This window comes from Scaptodrosophila lebanonensis, unplaced genomic scaffold, assembly GCF_003285725.1.
Source record: "Scaptodrosophila lebanonensis strain 11010-0011.00,11010-0021.00 unplaced genomic scaffold, SlebRS2 tig00000089-arrow-pilon, whole genome shotgun sequence".
In the NCBI taxonomy this organism is placed as follows: Eukaryota; Metazoa; Arthropoda; class Insecta; order Diptera; family Drosophilidae; genus Scaptodrosophila; species Scaptodrosophila lebanonensis.
This window is the reverse complement of record NW_022060565.1, coordinates 3,977,999-3,990,277: the sequence shown is the minus strand read 5'-3', so window position 1 is coordinate 3,990,277 and position 12,279 is coordinate 3,977,999. Positions and strand designations below refer to the sequence as shown.

The 12,279-nt window shown below is 39.8% G+C and overlaps 1 protein-coding gene across 1 annotated transcript in view; it reads right to left on the bottom strand.

Annotated features, from left to right (window-relative positions):
* The window catches only part of LOC115626698 (flotillin-2), a 131,762-nt gene that overhangs the window by 82,547 nt on the left and 36,936 nt on the right, over nucleotides 1–12,279 (bottom strand). The window lies entirely within an intron of this gene.

The window sequence follows — 12,279 nt, the reverse complement described above, 5'->3', positions numbered from 1 at the left end:
TTGGAGTAAAATTTAAGCAACATTTCTTTTGGTAAAACGCAATAAAAATGCTTCTGTAAGATTTATTGAAACGTTATTCTTCGGCACGGAGGCATATGGTAGCAATTGGGGGCACTAACTTGGCTAATTATGTCAAGGCTAGCTTGCCAACATGCCCTAGTCTTTTGGCATTTTCGCACGTTTTATTTCGTAGGTGCCAATCACTGGACTGGGCAATGGCCAGCAATCAGTCTGGTAATTATCAGTGCGCAGCTAATCCGCTCGATCAACAGTTAGCTCGATCAGTTGCCGTGGATTAGAGCAGCGCTTGGCCAACAACTGCCGTTGCAATTGAGCATGCGCAAGCGACAATGGCAGCGCAATTCGCGCCGGCAATAAACCACCCAGAGCGGCTCTTATATAAGGCCCTTAAGAGCCAACCGACAGACAATTCGAACAAATATTTGATTTGATTTAAACGAAACACGCCAAGTCACACAGAGTCACAAAGTTTGACGAGTCAGCCGGCCGAGCGATCCACAACACCATAACAAAGACGAAGTCGAAGTCGAACTCTCTGACGAAGACGCCGAACGCCGATCATTTGGATGACGACAACCCCGCGTACGTGACTTAGTCGGCTAGAAATGGAAAGTGTTATGCGAAACAGTGTCGTACACGCCGCATGATGAGGAGTGAGCGCAATAGACGAGCACCACAGCCAGATGGTGATGATGACACACCGGGCCACGTTAATGCTGTGGGCCGGAGAGGCAGCGGCCGACGGTGCGGAAGCGGGAGCGGGAGGTGCGAGCCAGCAAGACAAGTCAAGTGTCTGTGGTCAGTGCGACGTAGGTCGGGCCGAGCCAAACAAATGTAGGTCATTAATCGTCTGAGAGGCTGCCAACAAGTTAACTGACACATTTAGTTGCGTTTTATTGTTACTGCATCTAGGGAGGAAGGTCGTTGCCATCATTATCATTAACATCATCATTATTATGGTCATCTGACATATGCATACTCGTATGTGATATGCGGTCCGGTCAGTGTTGCAAGCATCCACGATGGGAATTGCCCTACAATTGAATTGCATTCATTGAATGCATTCGTGCAAATGCATTTGTATGATGGAAATCGTATTCACAATTTCTTTTTTTTTTTTTAATTTTTTGTAACTGGATCTGCCGAGTGACTAGTTTGTCTCAGCTTCTGTACATATCTTTTTAAATACAGTCATTGAGAAATGGTTAGATGAACGGATACACAATTTTATAGCCCTTCTATATCTTTCGAAATACAGGCGATCGGACAGCAGCAAAATAAAAATTGTGTAGGTGCAGAAACTGCCACTAATTGAAATATACAGTCTTTTTTTTACATACATTGCATACATATTTCTTTAGAGATAAGGAACTATTCACTTAGTTTTGGAACCTAGTTTCTGCAACCATTCTACCGTGTAAAAACAGAATTAGGTGTGCAAATACAAGTTGGTAACAAAACCTTTCCAACCATTGAACTTAAAACATATAGTTTTTAAAGGGACCACCTCTAGATAATCTACAGATATGCCTTCTGGATTTTTTTAAACAAAAACATTTGACCTCCAACTGGGACAAATTTTTACTTTACACCGCCACATACGGGTATGATGGGGAAAAATGTGATCGTCCCAGAGCTGATGCGAAAAATAGCAAGATAGTCCAGAGACAAGTAAGCAAATCAAGCCGCAAAGAGCATTATAGGTAAGATATAGGGTGTGTCGAATATGCTGGTTACGTAATAAATAATGCCCGCCTCGCTAAGCTTCTTTTAAGCGATGTCTACTGTACATAGCAGGCGTAACTATTGCGATTACTCACTAAATGCAGCACATGAGATTTATGATTATTACACACACACACACACACTCTCACACACACAAACGGTAGGTACGACGTGATGTCGAACACATCTACTATATGTATATACATAGAGTGTCTGCATGAAGATTGCGCCTCGGAGCTCGCAAACACAAATATGGCAGCATCGCAAATACGAATGCCTTGGCGGGCCAACTAGCGACTCTCTATTGACTGTTGACTGTCCACCACTTGTATGTGTCGACTGGTCGGGATTGAATAATGTCTCTTTAATTTCGGTTAATTATGCAGCGCCACTCGACGCCGTCATCGTCGCGACGATGATTGAGCGACGCCCGAACGAAATATGGAGCCATATAATTTCAATTGCAATCGATATGGCCAACGATATGACCAACGAGCGGAAGGGATTGCGGCGGCGGCTGAGGCTGAGACTGAGACTGAGGCTCAAGCTGTCGGCTGCTGACATTGTCAAAAAAAAAAATAAAAATAAAAATAAAAAAAATCGGTGCAGCTTTGAAATAAAAACAAAGAAAATATGTTTACGTCATAGACAAATTTCGTTGACCAGCAATCAAGCCGTACTGGAACCGAATGCCTATGGCTGGCGCAGAAGGTGTTGCTGCTGTCATATTGCTCTTGTAGTTGTTTTTGTTGCTGTGGTTGTTACGGTTAGTCGTTGTTGACGCCTTTATATGCACGCCTGGCCTAAACTCACGTACGCCGCCAGTCCAACTTATCGGTCAGCCTGACCTCATTTGCCAAAACGTGCACTGAACGAAAAATGGAAGTGTGTCATGGCAGGAGCGCAGCTGTGTTTAGAAAAGTTCTCCTTGAGGAACTATTTTCATTTCGATCGTCTAATGGCAACTACTATTATCAGTCGAGAAAGGGATTTTTTAACGTATTTCGGTTTTCGGATGCGCAATCATAACAAAAGACCCAGATATTCGTTGATAGGAATGGTATTTAGGAATTCGAGACTTTATGGAAATACTAAATTTGTTTTTTAGTTTACTAAGATCGGGTATTTCAAACTATTTAAACTATGGTTTAGAAATGTTTTTCCTGACAAACTCTTCATAATCATTCTAAGATAATTATAGATCTTAAATGAGTTCATTTCGATAGTCTAATTGATGGTATTAATGAATTTGACATTTCATAGAAGGATCGGAGATGTTTTTTAGTTTACTAAGATCGGGTATTTCAAACTATCTTTGAGAAGTTTTATCAAACTAAGGCGTTCTTTCGTTTAAGACTTCTTCGAGATATACGAACTAGAGCGGTCTACCAAATGCTTTTGTTGTGAGTAACTCGAATTATGCATTCGGCGACATTTGGCTTCATTTTAAGGTCAATTTATTGAGACTAGCCTACATAAATAAACTTAAAAGTTCATTTTAACTATCTAAGATAGACAATTTAGACTTAATCACAATTAAAAACTTGTATTATAATTTCTTATATTCGTAACTTAATAACCAGAGTTAAGTCTCTCACATATAGAGTTATGTTTTCGTTTCCAAGTTCGACCACAATATGTATGCAAAATTGACTTTGATAAGTGATCTCAATTTCTAAATTAATTTAATTTTTAATTATTAAAATTTAATTAATTAAATTTAATTCATTTCATTGAGTTAGTCGGGATTAAAAACAATGTTTCACGAGAATCGTGTCATTTTCTAATTGAAACCTAGTTTAGGTTTTAAAATCTTTAAGTATTTTTCTTTTATTTTTCTGAGTGTATCTGCAGTTTTACAATCGCTTTCATTTCTACACAGAGAAGCAAAAAGGAGCCCTAAACTGTTCATTACAAGCAGCTCTTAAACAATTTAGAGACTTGGCCAAATCGATGAACGAAACATTGAACTCGAATGCGCCTTTAAACATTAATTATTTGCAATTAGCTGAGATTTAGCCAATGCCTCCTCTCCATTCTCTCTACTTTCGCGGGTAAGCCCTGATTTGTTTCCTGCTTGCTACCATATCTAACACAATTTTGAAGGTAGGGATTTGGGAAAAGAAATCTTTGCGCACTTCAGTTTCCAAATTGTACAGCAGGGCAGGCGAAAGCAATTGGACCCCCAATCGACAGATCCAAGACGGCTAAGCTCTTGGCTAAGTAGCGAGCAAGTGATTATTGTTGTTGTTTTTAGTGCTTGTATTGCATTTTATGTTGCAGTGGGGGAGCGGAGGCTGGCAAATAAAATGGCAAAACGATTTTGGACGCTTCGCTAATTGCACATTAACACCCAACAGGCAAAACAACGAGCTGTGACTGCGGCTGTGGTTGTGGCTGCGGCAACGAATAATTTCAACAGCAAACCCTCGACGACCCCTTGGCGGTCTGTCCAGCAGACCGTCGGACCGCCAGATGACAGCGCCCGCAACCTAAATCATATTTTGGGGCTTTGGCTCATGATTACATAAATTATGTAAGTTGACAAAGCAAGCAACCTGGCAAGCAGGCAAGCGGCAAAATATTTTTGCAATTGCCACTTGCTGGAAAAAGATTTTTCTCAGCCAACTTAATAACTTTATTTTTTTTCTTTACTTTTTGTAAGTGCGTGTGTGCGTGCATCAGACAGAGAGAGAGAGAGAGAGAGAGAGAGAGACAGAGAGAAAGGGGAGAGAAATAACAAACATTTCGCATACTGAGCTCTGGAATACATCGTTTTGCTCCACCAACTGCCGCCACCACTCGGTTTGGAGTCGTTATTGCCGCCGTTATCTTTGGATTTGGAATGCGGTCATGCAACCATGCGACAAAATGAGCATTACCAACAACAGTAACAACAACAACAACAACAACCAAAGCAGCAGCAGCAACAATATCAGAAGCAAAAACCGCTGTTCCGAAATACCCGAACGCCCCACATGTGGGCAGCATTTCGGACAGGAATCCAAAGAAGCCAAAAGCAATAGCTATTAATAGAACTCGATTAGCCATGGCCGGCATGGCAGGCACCACCTGACTTGTTAGCCTATATGCCCACTTTTGAATAAGCTGTTATAAAAAAAGAAAATTCTTTTTGTTAAATTTGTTTCTTAATCATAATTTCTATTTATAAAAAAAAATTTATTAAGCTTCTTGGCCTATATTGCGGTTTTATGTACGTAAGTTTGTATGCATTGCGAAGCTTCCAGACGTCTATATAGACTATGCGCATAACTTACCCAATCGATTATTCAAGTATTAGATGAACCCGTTAGAAAAATGATCTCATACCTGAAAATATAAAAAACAAAATTTAAATTTAAAAAAGAACTAATAAAACATCTATATCTATTAAAAACTTTAGACGTAAAACTAATCGGTTTTTAAGGGCTGACTAAATTGATAATTCTAATAAAACAAAAACCTGGAATATTTTTCTATAGCTGGAATACAAAAATGTATACATATACATGTTTTACATATCAGCTTTTACATTATACGATTTAATCTTCGCGCGGAAGTGCTCGAGGTTAGGCTATTTTATATTTGTAAAAATGTATTGTTAAGGTGCTAATCTGAATGCACGGCTTTAATGCTTTGATTAAACAGAAAAAATAAAAAATTGTAAGATGGGTTAGGATCAGGGATTAGATGTGTTCTCCGAAACAGATTAATCATAGCAGTTGAAAGAAATTGTTCAATTGATTCTATAAACATCTCTAAACATCGTCCAGTCAATACAAGGTCATGAACATATTGAGCGCCATTAAGAACCTTTTTAAAAACATTCCACTAGCAGATTTCATATATGTTTTTTAAAAAGATGTTAACAACTTAACAAGCCATAGAATACACTAAATTCTGTTTTTACATAGTCGTTTTTTACACGGTTTGAAAATTAAAAATTTTATATATGGTTTCACGACTTTTTTCCATTTAGCACGATTAATTTTGCATATGTACATGAATCAGCATAAACGATAAACCGACTAGGAGATGTTCTAAATAATTTTCGATTTTAATAATATTCGAGTATAGGTTCCAATATTAGATGTTAATTGGAAAGGTTATTATGACTGATACGATTGATAAGAATTGCAAATTTTCAAATCCATGATTCGGAATATATTGTAAATCGGAAATAGGCTCGATATGTTAGAGGGAGTGGTCTAAAAAATGGCAATACTTAACCACTCTACCACTTACACTAACCAAGATTAAAAGAAGCTAACAAATAAACAAATGCGCTCCGATTTGAAGCATTGAATTTAACAAGCTTCCTTCTAATTTTTGGTGTGGGGCGCATAAGCTGTTTCGATTTAATATTTAAAAAGATTCGAGTGCAATCATCAGAAGCGTAAAAAGAAACCTGTGTTTTTACATAACATTCTATAATACTAAAGCACTGCGATTTCATAATAATAATAATAATAGCTGGCAACTTATGTATAGTATGTTTTCTCAGGCATCTTTTTCTCTCTGTATTATTTCTTACACTCTTACTCTTCAATTTTGCTTCCTCATCTTGCCAAATTTACATACATTTGTATGGTGTGTGTGTGTGTGTGTGTGTGTGCATAACTTATATTGCGCTTCTTCTCCTTTGTGTTTCTGATTGTCATAAGCCGAGTGGCTCGACTTCGCTTGGCTTGCTCAACCGCCAAAACTTGGGGCAGACCGGGCCGCCCGCCTGGAATCGACGTATAAGCTCGCAGCCACACGCCCCAACATGTTCGAAGCGAACAAGTTGGCGGTGGCGTCGCGTCGCGCCGTTGTGGATGTGGATGTGCCAATAATATGCAACAGCTGCTCGCACTATTGTTGTTGCTATTGTCATTGTTGTTGTTGCTAAACAGCAGCCAGCGCCAAAGCCGTTGCTGCTGCTGCTGCTGCCGCTGCTGCTGCTTCGACTGCTTTGGTCGCTCGTTTGCACGAATTTGCGGTACTTTGCGTTCAGTTGAAAACGTGCATCGCAGCCGCTCTGACGCTGCCATCGGCCACATCCAATTGGAGAAGTGTGTTTAATTTTTTTTTGTTTTCGCGTCAAGTGCGTGCAGGATCCGCTTGTCGGCTGCATCGGTGTCTCATTTCCAGCCCCAGTTCCGTGCGCGTGCAAAGTTGCGTGGGCATAGAACAGCACGTAAGCATTCAGCAGCAGTGTGTTTGAATCAATGTGCCTTGTGTGTGTGTGGCTTGGGAGTGAGTGTCGAGTGTCAGGTAGCGGCAAATGAATTGTTTGCCGCGCAAATGTGACGCCTTTGCCTGGATGCGAAGCAATCGACTTCATGCGACTTGCGACATTTCTTTTTCCATTCCACATTGGGTTCGTTCGTTAGGCAGCACCAGTTGGAATTTATTTTGTTGTTATTGCCTTTCGTCGACATTTAGTAAATACATATTTTGTAATGCCTTGCCATGCCTTGCACACACACAGTTGGGCGCTTTGTTTGCCAACGGGCTAACGTCATCGTTTCTACGTGTATAGTATATATGGGATGGACGACATGGTCGCTGGAAATTTGGGCTGTGCGGGGGTAGGCTATGAAAAAGGAAAACCAGCAAGCCGCAGGCAGCCCACATTCAGTTGCAAGTAGGTGAAATGCACTCAAGTGCAAACTAAATAGCAAAGCCAACTTAAGCAGAAACAGAAACAGCAACAGCAGTGATGGCAGTAGCAGCAGCAGCAGCAACAACAACAACAGCGGAAAAGTTTGCACAAGACTTTGGCAACGCAATCGCCTACAACATAGCACAACAGTAACGACAACGACAACAACAACAGCAACAGCAACGAGATACATTTAAAGATTAATAAAAATGAAAGAAAAACTACAATAAAAACGACAAACGAAAGAGGCAACCAGCTAAGAGCAATGGTGAGCAAACGGCCAAAGTGCTTTCAAGATAAGTAGGCTACATGTTGCACACACACACACACACACACACACTCACACACATATGCAGAGAGAGCGACTAAACAGTGAGTGTGCCCGCCGATGCTTTTGTTTTTGTAACAAGTGGCGCTTTAACGAATTTCATTTGTTTGTAATTATGGAAGTGAAACAAAAGCCTTGAGATGTCGCCAGCAACAACGACAACAACAATACCGCCAGCAACAGCAGCAGCAGCAGCATCAGCGGCAACAACATCAGTAACCCCATTATAATATGCATTAAGCAATCTGCGCGTAATTTGCATCAAAATGGAAAGCAATTTGCCACAGGGGCAACTGATGCACCACGTTACAGGGAAATAGGAAGCGTATAGAACGCACACGACTACGCTATACTCTCTATCTCCTTTGAAATATACACAACACCATAAATAAAAAAGAATAATTTCGATGTGTAATGCAATTCTGACATTCTGAAATACTACATATATATAATATAATTCAAAGTATGTGGTTATATTTTTCACACATAAATATAAACAATTCTCTATATATATAAAATCAATTAAATGGCAAGCTTACTCAGTTAGCATTCTGATAAAAAAAAAAAAAAAAAAACATCCAGACTTCTACAGATTGAAATTCTGTAATCTTATAATATTATAATTGATGTGTTCAACAACACACATGCAATAGCAATGGATCAACCTATACGCACTGATAATATAGTAGTTACTAAAATAACTACTTTCGTAGCAGCAGCAGAGACAAAGAGAGAGCAAAAACGACGTATCCGGATCTCACAATGGAAGCCATATACATATATTCTTACAGAAATACCAAGGATATAGATAAACGGAACACTTACGTCCATTTACTGAGCACAAATAAGCAACGATTCTATGATACCACAATGGGCCTCCACTAGCCTAACATCGGTGCAGCCATATGAACCCCCCTTATTTCAACAAAAGAGAACTAATGCAGAGTTATGCGTCTGTTATTTGATAACAATGTAAACAGAATCCTATATAATCAGTTGACGCATTAAAAATCGATAGTAATAGAAACTCCATTCTCCCAAACATTAGCGGAATAATCAAGCAAGTGTTGATGCCTCTAAGTCTTTCAGTTGTCGAGAACGAAACGTACAGGCGTGCAAACAAAGCCAAGTTTTAAGTACAACAAATCGTTCAATGCCGGTCACTGTAATACCTATTCGTAAAATACACCCTTTCACGTCATATGCGTGGTAAAAAAAGAAAAAAGAAAACAAAACAATGCATGCTCTTTTGCAACGCATCGGGCGTATTGAAAACAAAAGACTTAAGACACAAACTTACAAACAATGACGACAGGCGGGGAGCTGCGTGATTTGATTAGCTTGCAATGCTGTTTGATAAATTGCAGCAGGCACGCATGCAGAGCATATCATGGGCACCAATAACAACAAAAGCAACAAATCGACTTTATTTTTGCGCTGCACTTGGCGCCGCTTGGCCGGTTGGCCGCTCATTTACTTGGGTGCTGTTGCATTTAATTGAAATTTGCCGCTACGCATGTTACACTCTCTTGCATGCATATACGAGTACATATTGTGTTTTGATTTCAAAAATTATTTAAAATATGCGCGAATATGAATAAATATGAATTACAACTTGCATGTGGCATGGCGGTTGCATTTTTATAAGCTGTTAACGAAGTGTTGCAGCTTTAGTTGTTGCTATTACGCGTATGCTCTGTACCCGACAAAAAGTAAGAGGGTATAATGAAATCAGTCAAGTGTATTTAACAGCTTTTTGGTAATGTGGCGGGTCCCGCAAAGCATGACGAAATGATTTAAGTAGCCATCCTACTGTTCGGCTGCTTGAACGCGCCTCTCTCGAAAAGTCGAACAGCAAGAATCCTAAAACTTGCCATATAGTCTTTTATGAGCTGTTTCAGTTCACCTATCAAGCAGTCAAGCCCATTTCTAACACATTTTTTGTGACTAAATCCAGTCAACAGTTGGTTTTATAATGGATCAGTAAAATAGGCAATGTCATTGACACAATAACACCAAAAATGTGATGTGTCAAGTGTCAACAGATTGCTATAAAATTGCAGCCTTATCCAAGGTGACTGACACTACAAATGACTTTGACCCCACAATAGAGCGACCAACTGTGACTCGAGTAGCCGCCTCCCCCTCTATTATGTACTCTTCCGGCCCATGTCTATATCTATTTCGCTTTGTTCACAGCAAATTAGCGCAGAAAATCGCACACACACACTTAAACACAGAGACAAACGAAATCACTTTAATTGCGCACAATTTGTTCGTGAGTGGCTGGCGAGCATCTCAACAATCAAAACAGAAACAAAAGTGCGTGCGTGGGTCGCGGGCCGCTAGCGTGTCATTTAACTTTAAACTTGACTTTTCAACAGTGCCTCCATTTACAATGTCATCGCTCTTTTTCGTTCTTCCCCTCTCGCTCTTTCTCTATTTCTCCCCCTCTATCTATGGAGATCACCCCAAGCTCAACAGGAAGTGTGCTGGCTAATTGGCTTATCTTTCACAAAGCCATTTCGAACTTTATGCCCAATAGAGTGCTGGTATCTGTCAATACAACAAAAAAAACTACACCACAGACACAACATGAAGCTGTGAAGAGGGGCCAACAGGTTTGCCTGCCTGTCAGCGGGTTAACCAAACCCGTTTGCCTGCTGCTGCTGACCTAATTTCGTGCTACTTTTTTCCAATATATTCACAAGTTTTTGCACAAAAAGCTAAAAAAAAAAATAAATAAATAAATAAAAAGTGTCCAACAAGATATTGTCGAAACTTGCGTGCGCTATGGCCAGCATTGTGGCCCCAGGGCCCGGTCCGGCCACGACGCGCCCACAAGAGCAGCGTACTGGCTGGAAAGCCGCTTCAGGAATGATTTTGTAATGAGCTCCACTCCAATATAGTTATACACCTGCCTGAGTAAGTGACTGTGTGGCTAAGTGGTTGAGTAGCGCCGCTCAAGCCTTTGGCCTTTCACTGGCTTGGGTGCCGTCAAGCGGCAAAGTCCGATATCTACCTCTCAGCCGGCACAGTGGGCCAAGCGACTGGCTCAGAACGAATAAGAATAAAATAATGACAGCTGTTGTATATAAGTAATACGCGATCTACCTCTTGGGCAATTTTTATGGGTTACATCTACTACAATTTTGGATTTATAATAATTAATTAAATAATTTTATTTATTTATATTTTACATTTTGCGGCAGAAGCAATCGATATGCAATGCATTTATTATTTCTTCTAAATGCTAGCGAATATTGTTATTAGTTTAGAAAGTAGAAACCGACTTGGATACTTTACAACTGCCAAAATATTGTATTATCATCATTAAAGTAATTGAAATTTGTAATACTAGCGGGTTTTTTCGACCATTTGTAAAAGGCACGAGCGAATACCTTAAGGTCGCAAATTGCTTCAATTAAACATAAGGTTAGGCGACACTGTGTTTGTTGCTTGGGTGAGAGAAGAGGCCAACACATATTTATGGAATGGCCGGTTAAGCTTTGACTGAAACACTTTAATTGATGCATCAAGTTTATCACGATGATTGTATAATTTTAAGGATGGTCGTGATCAGCGAAATCTCTGCCAGTTTGGATTCATTTTACAATCGGCTTGCTGATTCATTTACTTACTTGCAATCAAAAAATCCAGCACAAATATAATATAACTAGCACGAAAATTTATGAGCTGTAGCTGTAAATCTCACTGTTTTGAAAAATTATGAAGCAAAAAGCTAATGCGAAAACTGCAGCAAAAAAAATTATGACAGGATGCTGTGTCATTGGAATCAGTCCAACACCTTCCCTACACCTTCATAAAATTGTGTTTATCGTTTATGTTTATGATTTTTACAGTGGCCGCATGTCCACAAACGACAGAACAAACCAATCGTAACACCCTTAGTCCTCATTTCGTCAAGTGTTTCGACACACGCCAACAATACCAACTAATACCAATATCTGTTCAAATCAAACCCATGCTAATGCCTAAGCCGAATCAAACTATTTTAGGCGCCTGATCGCAGATAGACAAGCAAATACATATGCGAGTATAAACACAACGAGCGTATACTATACCTATAGATACAAGTATATCTACGGCAAATGCCCGCAATAAACCAAAAATATATTTACCAATCGAGCGCGCCAATTATGCGCGCAATCGAAAAGCCCAACTTCACAACAACAATAACAACAACAGCAGCAGCAACAACAAGCTATGTTATTGTTACGTCAGCAGATATATTGTAATAAAATGAACTGCCGAACTGGCGTCGACTGGTTGAAAGACCACAACAACAACAACAACAACAACAACTGCAACATCATCATCATCATCACCAGCAATAGCAGAAACCAAAGCCACAACAACAGCAGCAACAATTTAACAACAAAGCTCACGTCGCGTTTATTTGTAATGCAGTTAACGGCATTTTTGTGGCTTACATTATAAATTGTTTGTCGACCGGTCTTTTTGTTGTTGTTGTTGTTGTTACTTTTTAACGATACGCGTCAAGGTCGTTTGGCTATCGGGGGTGTGTGCCATGAGT